The 11,031-nt window shown below is 38.2% G+C and overlaps 1 long non-coding RNA gene across 6 annotated transcripts in view; it reads left to right on the top strand.

Moving 5' to 3' along the window:
• The window catches only part of LOC128928210 (uncharacterized), a 188,240-nt gene that overhangs the window by 79,541 nt on the left and 97,668 nt on the right, over nucleotides 1-11,031 (top strand). The window lies entirely within an intron of this gene.

The following is an 11,031-nucleotide window of genomic DNA, read 5'->3' as shown; positions in this document are numbered from 1 at the left end:
TGGTTTTCTATTCCTGAGTTACTTCACTTAGAATAATGGTCTCCAATTCTATCTCAGCTGTTGCAAATGCCATTATTTCATTTCTTTTTGTGGCTAAGTAGTTTTCCATGGTGTGTGTGTGTATGTATGTAGGTATGTGTGTGTGTGTGTGTGTGTGTGTGTGTGTATATATATATATATATATATATATGACATTTTCAGTATCCACTTGTGGATTAATGGGTATTTGGGCTGGTTTCATATTTTTGCAATTGCAAATTGTGCTTCTATAAATATGTATGTGCAAGTATCTTTTTCATATAATGACTTCTTTTCCTCTGGGTAGATACCCAGGAGTGGGATTGCTGGATCAAATCAAATGGTAGCTCCACTATTAGTTCTTTTTTTTTTTAGATGGAGTCTCACTGTTACCCAGACTGGAGTACAGTGGTGCAGTCTCAGCTCACTGCAACCTCTGCAGTGAGGCATGCCCAGCTAATTTTTGTATGTTTTTCTTTTAGTCGAGACAAGGTTTCACCATGTTGACCAGGCTGGTCTCAAACTCCTGACCTCATGATCTGCCCACCTCGGGCTCCCAAAGTTCTGGGATTTGAGGCATGAGCCGCTGCACCTGGCCCACTTTTAGTTCTTTAAGGAATCTCCACATTGTTTTCCACAGTAGTTGTACTAGTTTACATTCTCACCAGCAGTGTAAACTGTTCCCTTTTCACCACATCCATGACAACATTCATTATTTTTTTGATTATGGCCATTTTTGTAGGAGTAGGGAAGTATTGTGTTGTAGTTTTGATTTGCATTTACCTAATCATTAGTGATGCTGAGCATTTTTTCATATGTTTGTTGGCCATTTGTATAACTTTTGAGAATTGTCTATTCATGTCCTTAGCCCATTTTTTGATGGGACTGCTTGTTTTTTTTTGTTTCTGATTTGAGTTTGTTATAGATTCTGGATATTAGACATTTGTCAGATGTATAGACTGCAAAGGTTTTCTCCCACTCTGTGGGTTGTCTGTTTACTCTGCTGATTATTTCTTTTGCTGTGCAGAAGCTTTTTAGTTTAATCAAGTCCCAACAATTTATCCTTGTATTTGTTGCATATGCTTTTGGGTTTTTGGTCGTGAAGTCCTTGCCTAAGCCAATGTCTAGAAGGGTTCTTTTGATGTTATCTTCTAGAATTTTTATGGTTTCAGGTTTTAGATTTAAGTCTTTGATCCATCTTGAGTTGATTTTTGTATAAGGTGAGAGATGAGAACTCAGTTTCATTCTTCAACATGTGACTTGCCAATTATGCCAGCAGCATTTGTTGAGTAGGGTGTCCTTTTCCCCTGGTTTGTAGTTCTCCTTGAAGAGGTCCTTCACATCTTTTGTTAGTTGTATTCCTAGGTATTTTATTCTCTTTGTAGCAATTGTGAATGGGAGTTCGCTCATGATTTGGCCCTCTGTTTCACTGTTATTGGTGTATAGGAATGCTTGTGATTTTTGCATGTTAATTTTGTGTCCAGAGACTTGCTGAAGTTGCTTATCGTCTTAAGGAGATTTAATACTTGCTGAGACAATGGGGTCTTCTAAATATACAATCATGTCATCTGCAAATAGAGACAATTTGACTTCCTTGTTTCCTAATTGAATGACCTTTATTTCTTTCTCTTGCATGATTGCTCTGGCTAGAACTTCCAGTACTATGTTCAATAAGAATGGTGAGAGAGGGCACCCTTGTCTAGTGCCAGTTTTCAAAGGGAATACTTCCAGTTTTTGCCCATTCAGGATGATATTGGCTATGGGTTTGTCATAAACAACTTTTATTATTTTGCGATATGTTCCTTTGATACCTAGTTTATTGAGAGTTTTTAGCATAAAGGGCTGTCGAATTTTGTTGAAGGCCTTCTCTGCATCTATTGAGATAATCATGTGGTTTTTGTCTTTGGTTCTGTTTATGTGATGGATTACATTTATAGATTTGCATATGTTGAACCAGCCTTGCATCCCTGGGATGAAGCCTACTTGATCGTGATGTATAAGCCTTTTGATGTGCTGTTACATTTGGTTTGCCAGTATTTTATTGAAGATTTTTGCATTGATGTTCATCATGCATATTGGTCTGAAGTTTTTTTTTTAGTTGTGACTCTGCCAGGTTTTAGTATCAGGATGATGTTGTCTCATAAAATGAGTTAGGTAGGGAGTACTCCCTCTTTTTGTATTTTTTCGAATAGTTTCAGAAGGAATGGTACCAGCTCCTCTTTGTATGTCTGGTAGAATTCGGCCATGAACCCATCTGCTCCTGGGCTGTTTTTTGTTGGTAGGCTATTAGTTGCTTCCTTAACTTCAGACCTTGTTATTGGTTTTTCAGGGATTCAACTTCTTCCTGGTTTAGTTTTGGGAGAGTGTACATGTCCAGGAATGTGTCCATTTCTTCTAGATTTGCTGGTTTATGTACATAGAGGTACATAGTAATCTCTGATGGTAGTTTGTATTTCTATGGAATTGGTGGTGTTAACCCCTTTATCAATTATTATTGAAAACTATTTGATTCTTTTCTCTTTTCTTTTTTATTAGTCTGGCTAGCAGTCTATCTATTTTGTTGATCTTTTCAAATAACCAGCTTCTGGATTTATTGATTTTTTGAAGGGTTTTTTATGTCTCTGTCTCTTTCAGTTCTGCTCTGATCTTAGTTATTTCTTGTCTTCTGCTAGCTTTTGAATTTGATCTTGCTCCTTTAATTTTTTTAGTTGTGATGGTAGGGTGTCAATTGTAGATCTTTCCTCACTTCTCATGTGGGCATTTATTGTTATAAATTTCCTTCTAGACACTGCTTTAAATGTGTCCCAGAGATTCTGGTCCTTGTGTCTTTGTTATCATCTTGTTTCAAAGAACATCTTTATTTCTGCCTTCATTTCATTATTTATCCAGTAGTTATTCAGGAGCAGCTTGTTCAGTTTCCATGTAGTTGTGTGGTTTTGAGTGAGTTTCTTAATCCTGAGTTCTAATTTGATTGCACTGTGGTCGGAGTGCACAGTGCACTATTCTTTTGCATTTGAGGAGTGATTTACTTACAATTATGTGGTCAATTTTAGAGGAAGTGTGATATGGTGCTGAGAAGAATGTATATTCTGTGGATTTGGGGTGGAGAATTCTGTAGATGTCTATTAGGTCCACTTGGTCCAGATCTGTGTTCAAGTCCTGGATATCCTTGTTGATTTTCTGTCTCATTGATCGGTCTAATATTTACAGCGGAGTGTTAAAGTGTCCAACTATTATTGTGTGGGAGTCTAAGTCTCTTTGTAGGTTGTTAAGAACTTGCTTTATGTGTCTGGGTGCTTCTGTAATGGGCACATATATATTTAGAATAGTTAGCCCTACTTGTTGCATTGATCCCTTTACCATTATGTACTACCCTTCTTTGTCTCTTTTGATCTTTGTTGGTTTAAAGTCTGTTTTATCAGAGACTAGGACTGCAATCCCTGCTTTTTTTTTTTTTTTTTTTTGCTCTCCATTTTCTTGGTAAATCTTCTTCCATCACTTTATTTTAAGTCTATGTGTGTCTTTGAATGGAGATGGGTCTCCTGAATACAGCACACTGTAGGGTCTCGAATTTTTATTCAATTTGCCAGTCTGTATCTTTTGATTGGGACATTTAGCCCACTTACATTTAAGGTTAATATTGTTATGTGTGAATTTGATCCTGCCATTTTGGTGCTACCTGGTTGTTTTGCCTGTTGGTTGACACAGTTTCTTCATTGTGTCAATGTTCTTTACCATTCGGTACATTTTTGCAGTAGCTGGTACAGGTTGTTCCTTTCCATGTTTATTGCTGCCTTCAGGAGCTCTTGTAAGGCAGGCCTAGTGGTAATGAAATCTCTCAGCAATTGCTTGTCCATAAAGGATTTTTATTTCTTCTTCATTTATGAAGCTTAGTTTGGCTGGATATGAAATTCTGGGTTGAAAGTTCTTTTGTTTAAGTATGTTGAATATTGGCCCCCGCTCTCTTCTGGCTTATAGGGTTTCTGTCAAGAGATCCACTGTGAGTCTGATGAGTTTCCCTTTATGGGTAACTCGACCTTTCTCTCTGGCTTCCATTAGCATTTTTTTCTTCATTTCAACCCTGGTGAATCTGACAATTACGTGCCTTGGGGTTGCTCTTCTTGAGAAATATCTTTGTGGTGTTCTCTGTATTTCCTGGATTTGAATGTTGGCCTGCCTTGCTAGGTTGGGGAAGTTCTGCTGGATAATATCCTGAAGAGTGTTTCCCAGCTTGGTTTCATTCCCCCCGTCACATTCAGGAACACCAATCAAACATAGATTAGATCTTTTCACATAATCCCATATTTCTTGGAGGCTTTGTTCATTTCTTTTTGCTCTTTCTTCTCTAGTCTTGTCTTCTTGTTTTATTTCATTGAGTTGATCTTCAATCTCTGATATCCTTTCTTCTGCTTGATTGATTTGGCTATTGAAACTTGTGTATGCTTCATGAAGTTCTCATGCTATATATTTCGGCTCTATCAAGTTGTTTATATTCTTCTCTAAGCTGGTTATTCTAGTTAGTATTTTGTCACCTTTTTTCAAGGTTCTTAGTTTCTTTGCATTGAGTAAGAGCATATTCCTTTAGCTCAGAGAAGTTTGCTATTATCCACCTTCTGAAGCCTGCTTCTGTCAATTGGTCAAACTCATTCTCCATCCAGTTTTGTTCCCTTGCTGGTGAGGAGTTGTGATCCCTTGGAGGAGGAGAGGTGTTCTGGTTTTTGGTGATTTCATCCTTTTTGCACTGGTTTCTTTCCATCTTTCTGGATTTTTTTTTACCTTTGGTCTTTGAAGTTGGTGACTTTCGGAAGGAGTCTCTGAGTAGATGTCCTTCCTGTTGATGTTTAAGGTATTTCCTTCTTTTCTTAGTTTTATTTCCAACCATAAGGCCCCTCTGCTGCAGGACTGCTGGAGGTCCACTCCAGACCCTGCTTGACTGGGAATCACCCTTGGGGGCTGCTGAACAGCAAGGATTTCTGCCTGTTCTTTCCTCTGGTGGCTTCACCTGAGAAGGTTACCTGCTAGATGTCAGCCAGAGCTCTCCTGTATGAAGTGTCTTTTTGGATATATGGTGGTCAGGGAGTCACTTGTGAAGGCAGTGTGTCCCTTATCAGAGCTCAAGTGCTGTGTTGGGAGCTCCATTGCTCTCTTTAGAGCTGTGGGGCAGGGACGTTTAAGTCTGGTGCAATGGAACTCACAACTGCCTCTTTTCCCAGGTGCTCTGTCCCAGGAAGGTGGGGTTTTATTTATAAATCCTTGATGTACTGCTGCCTTTTTTTTTCAGAGATGCCCTGCCTAGCAGGGAGTCTAGTCAGTCTGCCTGCAAAGGTGCTGCTGATCAGCTGCTGGCTCAGTCCAGCTGCTATGTAAACTCCATGATTTTATTTACACAGGTATGGTTAGAACTGCCTAGGCAGTGGTGCATGCCCTTCCCCACACTGAGCTCAATCATCCTGGTTTGAGCTCAAACTGCTGTGCTGGCTGTGAAACTCTCAAGCTAGCTGGTTTTAGTTTGCTCATCTTCATAGGGGAAGAACCCACTGAGCCAGATTACTTGGCTCCCTGCCTTCAGCTCCCATTTTTTTGTGGGAAATGAGAGGGTCTGTTTTGCAGATGTTTCAGGTGGTACCAGCTGAAATGGCCACTCTGATTTTTGCTGGTAACCCATGGCACTTGTTGGCCCGGTGCAAATCTCCTGGTGTGTGGCTATTAAGACCATGGGAGAAGTGCAGTATCTCAACCGGAGTGCCAGAGTGGCCCAGGATAAGTCCCTGATGGCCTCTGTTGGGTAGGAGGGGATCTTCTGGCCAGTTGCAGTTCCCAGGTGAGGCAACACCCTGCCCTGCCTCGGTTTGCCCTCCTTGGTCTACACCCACTGTCCAACTAGTCCCATTGAGATGAACCTGGTACCTTGATTGGAAATGAGGAGATCACTTGCCTTCTCTGTCACTCTTGCTGGGAACTGTGCTCCGGAGCTGTTCCTATTCAGCCATCTTGGCAGAAGTCCTTTTTTTTTTGAGACAGAGTTTTGCTCTTTTTTCCCAGGCTGAAGTGCAATGGTGCAATTTTGGCTTACTGCAACATGGTTCTCCTACCTCAGCCTCCTGATTAGTTGGGATTATAGGCATACACCACCTCACTAGGCTAATTTTGTATTTTGAGTACAGAGAGGGTTTCACTATGTTGGCCAGGCTGGTCTTGAATTCCTGATCTAGGATCAGGTGATCCATTTGCTTTGGCCTCCCAAAGTGCTGGGATTACAGGTGTGAGCCACCACACCTGGCCTCTAGCTCTTTTGAAATATACAGTAAACTACTGTTAACTGTAGTAACCCTACTATGCTGCTGTTGAACATTAGAACTTATTCCTTCTATCTAACTGTATGTTTGTACGCATTAACCAACCTCTCTTTATCCTCCCCTGTTCCCACCCTCTGGTTATCATCATTCTACTCTCTACCTTCATTAACACTGAATTCTCCAGAGACAGTCAGGACTTCTCATTTCCATGAAAACAAAGGTCTCCTGTCACTAGACTTTTAAATCATGAGTCAGTTACATGCTAAGAGAGTAATAGTCATTTTCTTTATTAGAAAATTTGGATTCTTCTTGAGGTAGTTTATGATTTCATTTGTGGTCTATGATTTCATTTTTTATTTCCTGGAAGAAATAATATTTGTAAAATTTTTATTTTAAAAAATGAAAAGAGCCTCTTCTTGAACTGAAAAGCTGAGTTATCCTTATACAATTTTCTGAAGACAACATTAAATTTTAATTATCACAAGCTATTCACTATCAACAGAGAACCTGAGATATAAATAAGTTGGAATTTATTAAGTGAGGGTTAGTTTCTTCCTCTTTTCTTTTGGATACACATACAAGCGTGTGTATTTCTTATGCTCTGGATTCCTTGTGCTAAGCACATGTAAGTCAGGGTTATGTCTTGCCTTCTAGAGGCAGATTCAGAAACCAGTCTCTTTTCCCTATTCCTAGTGCCAATTTATGTGGGATTCTGATTCCCTTTGTACCTAGTCAGATAGATGCCTGCTTTGCAGACTGTTTTGGGGAATGAAAGAGGGAGTGTCTATGAGCTCTAGACTTGGAGAGAAGTATTAGAAATCCCAATTGTGACTCAAGGACAAGCCATACTTGTTAATTTGGCTTTAGCATATATGGAGCTAATATTTTTATAATCTGTCTGACTCTATGTCTATTTCCTAATCAGTTTTAAACTCTGAAAAGGAAAATGGCTGGGTTTGCTATGTTTCATTTTTGTTTTTGCTATTTTATTTGTTCATTTATTTATTTATTTTGAGACAGAGTCTTGCTCTGTTGCCCAGGCTGGAGTGCAGTAGCATGATCTTGGCTCACCGCAACCTCTGCCTCCTGGGTTCAAGCAATCCTCTGCTTCAGCACCCCCCAAGTAGCTGGGATTACAAGCGTGCACCACTACATCTGGCTAATTTGTGTATTTTTAGTAGAGATGGGATTTCACTATGTTGGCCAGGCTGATCTCAAACTCCAGACCTCAGGTGATCCACCTACCTCGGCCTCCCAAGTGCTGGGATTACAGGCATGAGCCGCCATGCCTGGCCCTGTTTTTCCCATTTTAATATACTAAATATACTAAGCAGGAAACAATACGACGTCACCTATTTTTGTACATTCTTGGGAATCCCACCATTAAGGATTTCTCATTGGCCTGCCTTTCTTCCTACTTAGTGCCCAGTTTTCCCCTCTCCTTCCCTTATTCTCTGCTTTTTACCCCTTCCTTCTGGGATTGTTAAATTTCTGGAACTCCAAATACTTTTTCACCGCTCTAAAAGTAGTACTTCAGCTCTTTCCTGCTCCTACCCCCAAACTTGCACATTTGAACCCATCAAGGGGAAGTGATGATATGTATAAAGGGCAATAAAGTCTTACATGAACCAGTGGAAATTTACAGGTTCTCCATGTATAGATGAACTGTTGGAGATTATTCCATTTTCTCTCACTGTTAGAGGACCATAGTCTGTTTAACTAACCTCTCTACATATTAACAAAGTGGTATAAAACCCTCAATTTTCAAATATTTTTCATCTCATAATTGGACAATTTGGCAGTCATCTTAAAGATTTTATAGCAGTATCTTCCAGTTTCATCTATCTTGCACAGCATCAGAATATCTTATGTATAATACTACCTTTTCTTTCTCAAATTCTTCAAGAGTTTATTATTACCTTTAGGTTGGCACAATCCTTTACTCACTATTCCGAATTCATCATAATCTAGTTACAAATTATAATTTCCAGTTTTATCTACCAATATTACCTATGATAAATCTTTTTCTCTAGTCAAAATTTGTGGAAAATTATTTTTACTTTCCACTATTATGCCCTTGACCATACTCATTTTTCTAATTCTATCCAGCTTAAATTCTACTTCTTTATGAAGACTTTCCTGAGCAATTCAGCCTGTCATTTCCTTTCTCTGAACCCTTTTTACCATAACAGGAAATCTTCCATATCTAGGATTTAGGAGTTGAGATTTCGAATGTCCATATGATAGAATTTTCATGCTAGAAAATACCTTAGAGACCATCTAATTTACCCACTGGTGTTACAGATGAGAACACTGATGTCCCAGGAAGGTAACTGAGTTAATGGCAAAACTTGAATTGTAGATATTTGACTTTTAGTCCCATGTTACCTCTTCTCATGCCTTCCTGCTCACCAGCACTGCACTAACCTCTCCTTACTCTCTCTAGCTGCTGTTTCTGCTGCTGCTATTTGTACACCAGCAGTATCCTGAGCTTAAGGCATCCCTTTCTTCTTAGAATCTGTAAGTTGAGCAGATGCTATGGAAATATTCTAACATGTGGCTCTTAAATTTAGAAATTTCTCTTTGTGTAATCAGAAGAATTGAAAAAGCCATAAGGAGAAATAGCCTTCGAACATAATTGCTTTGAAGAGAGTTTGTCCAAAGAATGTTATGCCAGGAGAAAGTACTTATAGATTCATCCACTCGTAGTCCACAATCCATTCATTCAAGCCCTCTATCTGAGGAAGAATATTAAAAGCAAATGATTAAAATGCTAGTGAAAAAATCAGATTCTGACAAATTTTACAATTTTCTTTTCCTAATACAGAAGCCGTTAACTTTTGTAACTGGGCAGCAATAGAAATCTTGTCTAGGAGAAACAAATTTAGCAGGTCATATAGTGATGAGACTAATTCCTTACATGTTTATGACATATTTCCTTTGTGTTAAGCTGAGAAAATAAAAAGTTGCTTGCCCTTAAGGAAACCACAAACTATTGAAGGCAACATCCCAGTGAAGACTTATGATATAATCTCATAAATGCCATAATAAAATTATATATTAGCAAGGAAGAAGGAACAAGGAATCATGACCCTAGGGATTCCCTGGGTGAGTCAGAGCTAGTGATGGAGTTAGAAAATTATGACATTTAAGCTAATTCTTCTTAACAAGGCCTGCCCTCAGGAAAAAATATTTAACCAGAGCCTAACCTGTTGGGGTTTCTTCAGAGCCTAACTTACTTGAAGGAAGGGGAATATCCAGATCCAGCCAACTGTAGCCACCCTGACTCATCTAAGAAGGGAGAAAAACCTGAGACACATTTGTGACATTTTGCAGTCCAGAGACATAGGCTCACTAAAAGACTAATCATGGGATGATGGGGTGAGAGGACATTTTCCCTCCACCACCCCCACCACCTTACCGCAACCCAGAGTTTTATACCCTGTGAAATTATTCTTCAAAAATTAGGGAGTAATAAAGAGCTTCTCAAACAAAAATTAAGAAAATTTGTTGCCAGCAGTACTGCCTTGCAAAAAATGTTTTAAAAATTCTTTAGAGAAGAGGGAAATGATATAGGTCAGCAACTCAGATCTTTTTAAGAAAGGAAGAGCATTGAAGGAGGAATAAGTGAAGATAAAACAAAAACTTTTGTATATCTTATTTTCAATTGTTCAAAAGGAACAGTAATAATATATTAGATTATGTATGTTTATGTGTACATATATCATATAGAGATAGATGTATGCTATATCTACATATGTAGATACAACAATCATCTTTCTACATATCATGTATATGCTTATATGTGCTTGTATTTTAGTGAAATCAATGAAAGCAAAGATACAAAAAATGGGTCAGAGGAATTAGGATTATTTTGTATTATAAGGTACTCACACTACCTGTGAAGTGATGTAGTGTTATTTGAAAATGGAGTTGGGTTAGTTGTAAGTGTATATTGCAAATTCTAGGGCAACCACTAAGAAAGTAAAAGAATCATAACTGATAATGCTAAGAAAGGAGACAAAATAGATTATATAATTGAATCAATAATTAATAACTTACTAATACAGAAAGCATCAAGTCCAGATGGGTTCACTGGTGATTTATACCAAACATTTAAGAAAGAAATTAAACAAATTCTTATTTCGTGGAGATCAACAAACTGCTTTTAAAGTTCATATAGAGAGCCAATACACAGAACAGTCAACATTGTATTGAAGGAGAAGAACCAAATTTTGGTACTGACACTACCTGGATTAAGGACTTATTACAAAGCTATAGTAATTCAGACAGTGTGGTACTAGAGAAAGAGAAGGTAAATAAATCAAGGGCATAGAATAGACAGCCCAGAAATAGATCTATGAATATGGTCAACTGATCATAACTGATGAAAAGGGAGCAAAGAAAATATGGTGAAGTAAAGATAGTTTGGTACTGGAACAATTAGACATCCACATGCAAAACAAAAAAGGATTTAGACACAAACATTATACCCTTCACAGAAAAATTAGCCCAAAATGGATCATAGACCTAAATGTGAAATGCAAAACTATAAAACTCTTTGAAGATAACATAGGAGAAAACTTAAATAACCTGTATATGGTGATGACTTATTAAATATAGTACAAAGGCACAATTCATGAAAGAAATCATTGATAGGCTGCATTTCATCAACATTTAAAACCTCTGCTCTGCAAAAGACAATGTCAAGTGAATT

This window comes from Callithrix jacchus, chromosome 7 (assembly GCF_049354715.1).
Source record: "Callithrix jacchus isolate 240 chromosome 7, calJac240_pri, whole genome shotgun sequence".
NCBI lineage: Eukaryota > Metazoa > Chordata > Mammalia > Primates > Cebidae > Callithrix > Callithrix jacchus.
The sequence above is the reverse complement of the archived record's forward strand: the minus strand, read 5'-3'. Positions and strand labels throughout refer to the sequence as shown.